The sequence below is a fragment of the Choristoneura fumiferana genome, chromosome 24 (assembly GCF_025370935.1).
Source record: "Choristoneura fumiferana chromosome 24, NRCan_CFum_1, whole genome shotgun sequence".
Taxonomy (NCBI): Eukaryota; Metazoa; Arthropoda; class Insecta; order Lepidoptera; family Tortricidae; genus Choristoneura; species Choristoneura fumiferana.
The window spans coordinates 9304419-9316417 of NC_133495.1; the positions used below are offsets into that span (position 1 = coordinate 9304419).

Here is an 11999-nt window from a genome sequence, read left to right on the forward strand (position 1 = left end):
TTTACCTGCCAGACTAAACGTACGGTTATATTCTAAATTATAGCTATACTAGCTTTTGCCCGTGGCTTCGCCCGCGTGGAATTCGATTATCGCGCGCTGTTCCCTCGGGGGCTACGCATTTTTCCAGGATAAAAAGTAGCCTATGTCTTTTTCTGGCCTACTATCTCTATGCCAAAAATTACGTAGATCCATCGCTCTGTTTCGACGTGAAAGACGGACAAACATACAAATACATAAACATACAAACACACAAACACACACACTTTCACATTTATAATATTAGTATAGATTTTTTGGGAAAAAAAAACAGATTTTTCCAGCAGCCCAAACTGAGGGCACACCCTTAATAAGAAGTAATATGAATTTACGAACTACTCCAGGGACTTATGAGCAATGAATCATTTTCGTCGTATTTCTGAGACACCGTATTTATAACTGGGCTTGTACGTGCACGCGACTATGTAATTAGACTGGCACAAATACATAATTAATTTAGAAAAAAGAAATAGATATCCTTGAAACAGAAACAGATGTGAATTTTATAACAGAACCGACTAAACTTTTTCACTCATGAAGCACGTGATACAAAAAAAATATTTCCATATGTCACAGGCATTTTACTCAAAAACTAGAATATACGCCATATTGATGAAATTTGGAGTATTATGTGTCTTATAATGGCCGCTACTTAGTTTAGGTGTTAAATCATGATATGGAAAATACAAACTGAGACATGGATGCACGGAAAAACTAGAAAAAGAGACCAGCACTGGGATTCGTTTTTTGGTGTAAAATACAAAAAGACTCCAAAAAACCAATCATAAGTTAAATCATGATGTCACTCGAAAGATGTCCACTGCTGATCATAGGCCCCAAGGCTCTCCACTCAGACCGGTCTTGTGCTTTCCGCATCCAACGCGATCCCGCGATCTTAACCAGGTCGTCGCTCCATCTTGTTGGAGGCCTACCGACAGCTCGTCTCCCTATCCGCGGTTAGGTGTTAAATAACAACAATAAATATTTTTAAGGAGTAACAGAAACTGAAAAAACAAGTTTGTTTGCTTAAGTGAATAGGTATTTTCGGATACCATCGATCCGATCGAAAGTCGCCATAATCCCCCCCCCCTAATCTTCCAAACCATAATTATTATTATTCAAATAATACGCTAGCAGCTCTTTGAGCTGATGCGTGTACATATCACTGCACTTGTATTATTAGTTTTTTTTAAGTGTTTGTGTAAACTATTTTTAAAACTGTTCCCTGAAGGTGCACTTATCACAAGTTCGGGGAATGCATTCCATGAGCTAACAACACGATAGGGTTAGAAATGTTTTCTAGAGTTGCTTGCACTTAGCATAAAACGAGCCATTTTACCTAAGACGTTCATATAGCCACCCGAGCCGGTACGGCGAGAGTGGATAAACACGTCGAGGGGAAAATGGGTTTAATGCACAAGTTTTACACTCTGCTTTTCACTTGGATTGCGAGGAAATTAAATAGCAACAGTGGAAACAATGTTGTTCACTTACCTTTAAGTTTTCATAAATTACTATACAATTATATTTTTTTAGTTTTATTGATTAATTTTAATTTTGATTATTTAAAAAATATGTAGAAACTTTTTCCTTTGTGGCTGTTGACACCCGATTACCTTGGTCTTAGACAAAGATTTTACTTTATGCACTAGAACATAAAAAGTCATTTTATGTCGCCTGGATCCAGCATAAACGAACTTTACGAGCATGAGAAGTGAAAAAGCTTTGTAGTGATATTTAAAAAAAAATAGAAGAAAATTACTAGATTGAAAAGTAATAAAAGAATCGAATCGATAAGGCCGCGGGTAAGGAAAGAAATTGTTTTAGTTCATTGATATGGACCTCCGCAAAGTATTCATTTAATAAATGACAAAGGTAAAACTTGATAAAATACTAACAACGAACATTGTTATCAACATGATCGAATAATTACGGGTACCGTTTTAGAGTTATTTCCGATAAACTGCGCTTTTCAACAAAAATTTGCTATGGAGATACGCTCCTTTGCACCGGCAGTTATACCAACCTAACTTTTCCAACCCAACACAGCATGCTTTGACATGGGCAATGGGCATTTCTATCTACCGTTGTACGCTGAGTATATCTCTTCAATTTCAACATTTGGGCTACTCAGTCCATGATTCCGAGCTGGAAAAACAAGGTCTACAGATGTGTCCCCAAAATATTGTTTATAGGGATATGTCCATTTTGTTACGAAAATTATTAAGAAGAATTTCGTTACAAAACGGACACATCCATACAGTATTTTGGGGATAGATCTGGAAAGCCTGTTTTTCCACCTCGGAATCTAAGAGTACCTCTCAAATTAAAAAAAAACTCAGGGTACAACGGTAGATAGAAATGCCCACATGCTATTCAATAATCTCGGCCCATATACGTCCTGCAGGACACAGGCCTCCTCTCAAGGTAAGAGGGCTTGGGCCGTAGTTCAAACATACCATTAACTTAGGCATGTGCCCAGCAGTGGGATGTATATAGACCGGGATGATGATGACGACCAAATGAATTAACATACTCTCGTTCGGTTTTTATCACAAGCTTTTATTTAGTTTCACCTGTCCCGTTGTCTGTCTGTCTGTCTGTCAGTCTGTATGTCTGTCTATCTGTAGTCAAATCTTGCAAGTTAAATTTGATCAACTTCCAGTAGTCAGATTGACTTCAAATTTGGAATACTTATGTAAATCGCGTGACAATACAATAACCTAGTAATGACATACTATTAGTCCAGCCAGGATCGTCTCCGCAGAACGAAAATTTGGTATGCAAATGTAGTTTGGGCGACAATGCAAGTACTGTCAACAAAAAGTATAGTCAGCAAAATAAGCTTGTATTAAAAATGAAATTTAGGGATGAAGGGGATGATGATGATGATCCACTAAATTAACATCCTCTTGTTCGGTTTTTATTCCGTGACATAAGTAAAAAAAAAAATTAAAATACTTTATTTCAGACCAAACAAAAGTCCATACTTTTTGTTAGTAGGATTGGAACTCTACCAACCACGAGTTTTACGAAAAAAATGGCACCTAAATCTTTCCAGCAATTTAAAGTTTCGAAACAAAAAGGCACACACAAAGTTGCGTGATTGATATAACTTTGCGTCCGCCATTCATTACCTACACCCAAAGGGCCTGGCATCAAAGGTCCGACCATGTTTTGTGAGTTGACATTGCCCTGTTTGTCTTTCCCTTCGCGCCTTAGGGACTGCGTTGCGTATGATAATGAAGTGAAATGATGAATATTGAAATCGGCATTTTACGGCCTATGTTGTACTGTGCTGTAATTAGAAAGTTCTTCTGTTGTGTTTCGGCGTGGAGAGTAAGACAGCCGGTGAAATTACTGGCACTTGAGGTATCCCATCTTAGGCCTCTAGGTTGGCAACGTCTTTGCAATACTCCTGGTGTTGCAGATGTTTATGGGCGGTGGTGATCTCTTACTATCAGGAGACCCAGTTGCTCGTTTGCCATTCAGTCGATTACAAAAAAATTGTCATTATCAGTCGAAAGACGTTCACTGTTGATCAAAAGCCTCCTTCGAACGCAACAATGAAGGACCACTTGCCACTTGCAACCACCAGGAAAGCAATCTAAGAAAGCCGTGGTAGCCTAGTGGTTTCACCTAAGGCATGGCCTCTCAACCAGAGGATCTTGCGTTCAAACCGGGTCTCCTTCGTAATCCATAATATAAAAGCATCTTTATGGCAAAAGTTATTATATGGATTTTGAAATTAGGACAAAAGATATCATGGATTCCAATATAGACCCGTCTACCTCACCTACATACTATATATTGGGCTTCAATCACTCCTGCTGGCTCGTGCTGAGGCACCGACTTCAAACTAGTACAAAATTATTTTGGAGGCTTTTGAACTCGGTTCCATCTTTTGTTATTTTTTTTGTCATTGTTTATAGTGATTTGTAGCTAAAGTGCATCTCACAACGATACCAGTAAGCTCAAACACAGCATAGTTATATCTTTTTTATAACAGAGTACCGGTACCTACGATTTTCTTTATCAGGGTCCAGTTCACCAATGATACTTTCTGAATGTAAATACTTGAATTTATGTTAAAAATGCCAAAATCGCTATAGCCCTCGATTTCTCTAAGATCCAATCATCAGATCTTCACTTGGTGTCAATAGGACCACCTCGGAAGTATTTCCTTTAAAACTAAAAACGAATTTTGAAATTCGGCCCACAATTGGCGGAGTTATCGCGTAACAAACATACAAAAAAAAACACTTGAATTGAGAACCTCCTCCTTTTTTGAAGTCGGTTAAAAATATAGACATACAGACAGTACCTATAGCGAAGAGAAAACTTAATTCGGTTGAAATGAAAAATCTATATACCTGTCTCTTTCTCAATCACTTTTCTCTATGCAGCAAGTATGGATGACTTGCGTGTGAAGTCACATGCCAGTATATGTCTTTCTTTGTCTAATCTTGAATTTCAAACCTTTATAACTTTGTCATTTGTAAAAGTAGCTTAAAAATGTTTCTTTATTCGAAAACAGACCTGTGAAGTTTTAATTTACGAAACATATAAATAATAGTCAATTATCGTATTATACCTGTAATAATATAAAGCAGAAGGAAAAATATGAACTTTTGTCTACAATGTGGTTTTTCTTACTGGAAGGGACCTCGTTTAATATTCCGGGCGAAGATTTTAATTACGAAGAATTAAACAACATGCTTTTAATTTAGCCTAATTTAGAGTAAGTAAATAAATTTTGACTTGTGCTTGCTCCGCTTGTAAAGTAAATAGAGGTCTAATTAGCAAACATTTGTATACCTAATTATTATTTTGTTACATGCTCAAACATTATGTAGCTTCTAGATAAAACTGGTTTTAATAAGGGACTTGATGAATAAATAAATAAATATCATGGGACACTTGACACCAATTGGCCTATAACTTAGGCATTGCACACGTAAATCATTAGATCCAGCAGTTGAATTAAAATTTCGGGATTTTTAAAAACCCGTGGGCATTCCCGAAAATTAAATTGCGGTTTATATTGACGATACATTAATAACAATCGTGTCAAATTTCATGACTCTACGCCCAGCGGTTGTTGTTTCGAGATTTTATCCCTATCCCGTGGGAATATCGAGATAAAAAGTAGCTTATGTTTTATTACAGATGTCCAGCTACCTACTTACCAAATTTCATCCAAACCCGTCCAGCCGTTTTAGCGTGATAGAGTTACAAACATACTCACTCTTTCAGTCACGAACTTTCTCATTTATTATCCTTGGTTGTAATGTAATTAGTAATTTCGCGTACTTTCCTTTTCTCTGGCGGGCTATACCGTCAAGTTTGCAAAACAAAAAACACAACTGCTTAAAAAAAACCTTTAAATAAAAATTAAAAAGGAAAAAAAACGAGTAAACTTAGTAGTTTAGAACTCTGTTACTCGTAAGTAACTTAAAGGAGTGACAGTCTTTACCGGCCCGGAAGATACCGACCCTGTTTTTGTGTACACGTACATTGAATGAAACCCATGTCACGAATTATCAGCCCGGTATGCATCATACCCCGTCCTGATAAATACCGAGCAGATAATTACCAGCACGTCATTAGCGACACTGTTTTTCGTTGACACCGAAGATTAATCAATCTGTGGAAAATAACCTAATTTGGTTCTGACGTTTCAGAAGCCGCTGCAATTTTGCCTAACACTGACGGGACGGGAAAAACATGTCAGTAATTAGTGGTTTCTGATTATCATGCCGGTATTCATCAGGTCAGGAATGTTAGAGCGGTATTATATTCATTCCGGGTTGACATTGACCGAGTTGATTCAACGAGGTGACCGGAATTTACTGCGCTGTTATTTCAAAGGGTATCATTTCGTCTAAAAACCAGCTGGTCTACGTAGCAAATTAGCCATTGGTCTAAATAACTAGTGGTCTAAGAAGCAACTGGTTTAAGTAGGAACTTGTCTAATTATGAAGTGGACAAATTTTTTTAAGCCAAAGTCGACGGAGCTCCTATTCCGCGTGGCTGAGGCACTTCGCGCCTTGACGCAACTCTAACCTAACCTAAAGTATAACCTAATATTTTTCGAAGGATTTCGTATTTTGTACGGAATATTCCAAGTTTAGATATTTTATACCTTAGGCTGCTATGTACTCTTAAACTACTAATAATTGTCAAGAAAACTTAACCGTTATAGTTTTCTTTGTAAGTTTGATATACTTAATACCATTCTGATTTTTTTCAAAATTTTCCACCCACCGGTTTAGATTTTAGACGGGGGAGGAGCTCGATTTTAAAGAAAATTTGCACTTTAAAGTTGAATATTTTTCAAACAAATCACTGAATTGAAAAATTGTTTTAGCAACACCCTAATGGTTTTAAAAGACCTATCCAAGTAAACCACACACTACAAGATTGGATGAGAAAAAAAAATCACCCCCACTTTACGTCTATGGGAGGTACTTTAAAAAAATATTCGTTGGCATAGTTTACATATATATTCGTGCAAAATTAAAGCTCTCTAGCATTGATAGTCCCTGACCAAAGCCGCGGACGGACAGACAGACATGGCGAAACTATAAGGATTCCATTTTGGCTACGGAACCCTAAAATGGTACATGGGATTTCCATGTCCCGAGAGTAGCAGTATAATTATGTTAATATAATGCTAAAGTTGGCATCACCAGTTTTATTCCACATGACACTCCTTCTGTTTTCTGTTACGTTCACTGAACTCGTTCCCTCAACCTCATACATTATTAAAACCGTTTCGTGTATCTTTAGTGTACATGAAACACCGCTTTGTAAAAAGTTGAAAAGTAAAGAACTCTGTAAAGAATTCTGTTCAAATTTGTCTTGAATTTCATTATGTCGGCACGCGATACTTGTCGCGTTCATTCTGGATACCTAACAATTAAAAAGCTCTTTTGAAATTTTTTAGGTCTTCAATGTTTCAAAAGATAAAACAAATTCTCGTATAGCACATTATTGGAATCTAGACACTTAGCTAAAGATCTTGTCCCCGCTCTCTGGGTCGTTTCTGGTGCAAAGGTTGTCCCCATCGAGGTTCAACGGGGCCACGCGGCAAGTGTATTAGGCACCTTTGCGCCTTGTATGACGCGGGGCAGTTTATTTGACTGATTTATTTATTTATTAAAAAAAAGATTATCTTGTGGACTTACAGTAAAAACCAAAACAAACCAAACACAAGCGAGTAAACTTGTAACTACAAAGTACAAATGAAAAATTTAAAAATATGATAAAAATAAACTTACACTAAAGGCCTACGACTATTTATCTGACCCTTTTGTTATTTATTTTAAATTTTGTAACTTGACATTAGGTGAAAAAACCCCGTTGAGTCACAGTCCCTGACGTCGCATTCATCTGCGGCATGGTGCCCCGGAACGGTGACGTCTTTCGGCCAGAAGACAGCACTCGCGATGGTCCCCATCAGCAGCCGCGGCACGCGCACCACAAACGAGCTGAAGTGCACGTTAGTGGCGCGACTGCAGCTGGAACACCCTCAGCGTGTATCCGCTCTTCTGCCGGACATGTTCCACCACATGACATCCATGACAACTTTCACCTTAGCCTTATTATCTTGGTCTTACATCGCACGATATTCCTTTCTAAACAGCCGTTTGGAGTAGTAAAGGAATTTCTAGTCCGACGAAAAAATGACTCCACTATATTAGTGCCGTAATAAACGGCATTTTTAATTAGAGCAGTCGTCTCTCTGTGCATGCAAAGCATCGGTAATGAGCCCATGAAAGATACATTTAGGCGTTATCCAGATAAACTGCCGACATACCATTAATTAACTTTAATTAGCGTATTAATGACGCCATAAACGTAACTGACGTTTATTGGAAGCTTTTCATTGTTTATGTTATTAGAAGAAATTGCGTCGTACCTATATAATTGATTTTTAATTTTAAGCAATTCGTACCTGAATAAGGAAAATGGTAATAGTTATTTATGATACAAGTGCGGAAAGTAGGCAATTCCCAACGAGTGGCGGAGAACTTGAAACACGAGCGAAGCGAGTGTTTTGAGCCGGCACGAGTTGGGAATTTCCTACTTTTGACACGTATATCATACAACGTTTTACAATGCATTAAGCGAGGAAAAAATTCGAGGCAGTGACTACATCATTTATTTGCCATACTCCTTTTACTACAGTAGCAGGCAGTAGATATACATACCGATATGCACGCCAAACCAAAATCGTTAACGTATACACTTTATTAAACCATCTTTCATAACGATCATTGACTCAGAAGATTAGAACAGCTACAGCTACTAATGATAGGTAAAGGAGACTTTGTTTAGTATCGTGATTTTTTATGATTAATTATTAGCCCTTTTTGCTTGACATTTTCCACACTTATATTGGCTAGTCCTTATCTCCTGCACGCTCCTATAATGCTAAATATCAGTGCAACCCGTGAATAAATCCGTGTAATAGTTAATTATCATCAAGTATATGTATCTAATCTACCAGCTGTTAACAAAAAGTTACCGTAAATCCGAGATTTTTTAGCTTTGGAACTGTAAATTAATCAAAATTGGTTCACTAATTCTAATATATAAAAGCAAATAAATAAGAATAAGACATACCGGTAGATGTTATAATATCCATGTGTGTAGAAGTAGATTATTCTATCAATTTAAGATGTTTATTAACTTAGTTATGTATATTATAGTTCACGTATTTTGTTCAGCGTTGAGTTTGTCACTGACAATATGTACTTCGTGAAGGACGTAAGGCGGCGTAAAGTCAGATATAAATTCATCATTTAAACTCTTCATTTTAATTTACTCATCAAAAATTAATTCACCGGACTGAACTTATGGACATACTTTGGCGGGGTTTCATGACAGGCGTGAACGGGTAACCATGATTGGTTCGTGCTACGTCGTGCGCGCGCACTGGAAGCTCATTGGTTAACTTTCGAGTGCGCGCGCGCTTGACGTCGCACGGTCCGAATTGGACTCAAGAATTTATTTCCTTTTTTTTCATAACTTAAGACGGAATTAAAATACGAGTTTACATGAAAAAAAATAATTAACGTTCTCTTTTCTGTCGCGATTAATCTGTATTATCTTATCAGTAAATATTCAGTTGGTTAAATCAAACGTTTTCTTATTTGTTCAAAGCCTAACTATAACGACTCTTTAGACTTATTTTTTTAACAATAGTTGGACATAATTTGGCAATTTAAAAAGTTACTTTACCGCACAAGTGCGGTAAGTAAAATCCATACAACTTTACGGCACACTTGTGGATGCGTGCAGGAATCACTAATTTTCTATGGATATGTTGACCACGTCAAGAGGCACTTCCGAGCACGTGCATTGTAATAGTTATTATGATACAAGTGCGGAAAGTAGGCAATTCCCAACGAGTGGCGGAGAACTTGAAACACGAGCGAAGCGAGTGTTTGAGCCGGCACGAGTTGGGAATTTCCTGCTTTGACACGTATATCATACAACGTTTTACAATGCATTAAGCGAGGAAAAAAATCGAGGCAGTGACTACATCATTTATTTGCCATACTCCTTTTACTACAGTAGCAGGCAGTAGATATACATACCGATATGCACGCCAAACCAAAATCGTTAACGTATACACTTTATTAAACCATCTTTCATAACGATCATTGACTCAGAAGATTAGAACAGCTACAGCTACTAATGATAGGTAAAGGAGACTTTGTTTTAGTATCGTGATTTTTTATGATTAATTATTAGCCCTTTTTGCTTGACATTTTCCACACTTATATTGGCTAGTCCTTATCTCCTGCACGCTCCTATAATGCTAAATATCTGTGCAACCCGTGAATAAATCCGTGTAATAGTTAATTATCATCAAGTATATGTATTATGTATCTAATCTACCAGCTGTTAACAAAAAAAGTTACCGTAAATCCGAGATTTTTTAGCTTTGGAACTGTAAATTAATCAAAATTGGTTCACTAATTCTAATAGATAAAAGCAAATAAATAAGAATAAGACATACCGGTAGATGTTATAATATCCATGTGTGTAGAAGTAGATTATTCTATCAAATTAAAGGTTTATTAACTTAGTTATGTATATTATAGTTCACGTATTTTGTTCAGCGTGAGTTTGTCACTGACAATATGTACTTCGTGAAGGACGTAAGGCGGCCGTAAAGTCAGATATAAATTCATCATTTTAAACTCTTCATTTTAATTACTCATCAAAAATTAATTCACCGGACTGAACTTATGACATTACTTTGGCGGGGTTTCATGACAGGCGCGAACGGGTAACCATGATTGGTTCGTGCTACGTCGTGCGCGCGCACTGGAAGCTCATTGGTTAACTTTCTGAGTGCGCGCGCTTGACGTCGCACGGTCCGAATTGGACTCAAGAAATTATTTCCTTTTTTTTCATAACTTTAGACGGAATTAAAATACGAGTTTACATGAAAAAAATAATTAACGTTCTCTTTTCTGTCGCGATTAATCTGTATTATCTTATCAGTAAATATTCAGTTGGTTAAATCAAACGTTTTCTTATTTGTTCAAAGCCTAACTATAACGACTCTTTAGACTTATTTTTTTAACAATAGTTTGGACATAATTTGGCAATTTAAAAAGTTACTTTACCGCACAAGTGCGGTAAGTAAATCCATACAACTTTACGCACACTTGTGGATGCGTGCAGGAATCACTAATTTTCTATGGATATGTTGACCCACGTCAAGAGGCACTTTCCGAGCACGTGCATTGTAAAAATTATTAATGTACAAAAACAATTATAGTTTTTCTATAATTCAGAAGCAGTAGAAGTCTTAAGGATAGAAGAAATTGATAGCTGTTGTGTTTAATCAAAATATTTACAGCGTCGTGTGTAATGAAGGTTTGTTGACAGGCAAAATATATCTAGATGGCGTTAGTATCAAAACTCCGTTTGACGTTACGGTCTTGCTTGCGATTGGCTCATTTTTAGGGTTCCGGAGCCAAATTGGCAAAAACGGAACCCTTATATTTTCACAATGTCTGTCTGTCTGTCTCTATGTCCGTCCGTCCGCGGGTTTGCTCGGGGACTGTCAATGCTAGAAAGCTGTAATTTTTCACGGATATATGTAAACTATGCCGACAAAATACTACAATAAAAAAATAAAATATCCAACCCTGTAGTGTGGGGGTATCGTTGGATAGGTATTTTAAAACCATTAGATGTTTGCCCAGACGATTTTCCGATTTATTGATTTTTTTGCGAAATATTCAACTTTAAAGTGCACATTTTCATTAAAATCGAGCTGCCCCCCCCCTCTAAAATCTAAATCTAAAAATTGAAAAATTTGTAAAAATTCAGGATGATTAAACTTTCAAGGAAAACTCTAACGGCTAAGTTTGCTTGAGAATTATTAGTATTTTTACTCTTAAATAGCAATCTAAGGTATAAAATACCAATCGCAAACGTGAGGCAAATTAAGATTGGTTTTTGGAGTCGTTTTGTATTTTTTATTTCAACTGCAAATTTGTGGCGCAAATGCCAAAGTTGTTCAAACGGACCTTACGATCAGCTTGTCACAGACACCCTCGTTTGATCACCAAAAGGACTCCACTTTTGCTGACGGTATTTTACAATGTAAATCCAAAGTTAGTGCTCTAACCAATCCGTTTTCTTAATACATGAACAAATAAAACTTTCACTGCTTCTGGATCTCTTAGCACAGTAGCCATGCAGCAAATCAGTACCTTTGACTTGCAATATAGACATCGTCTGTATACGTGTACATGCATGCGTACGGACTGCAAGGGTTGTCTATTTTTATTATTATTATATTCCATCCTTCTTCTTCCATTTTCCGAGTTGCTAAGATATTAAAAATTACGCGTGGCGTCGTGTTTAGTTTATTTTTTTAAATGGGTCGCACTGAAAACCAGCTTTGAGTCCGTAGTTTATCATTGGCA

The 11999-nt window shown here is 37.0% G+C and overlaps 1 protein-coding gene across 1 annotated transcript in view; it reads left to right on the top strand.

The window, feature by feature from the left end:
* LOC141441460 (orexin/Hypocretin receptor type 1-like) overlaps nucleotides 1–11999 on the top strand; it is a 233215-nt gene that overhangs the window by 160976 nt on the left and 60240 nt on the right. The window lies entirely within an intron of this gene.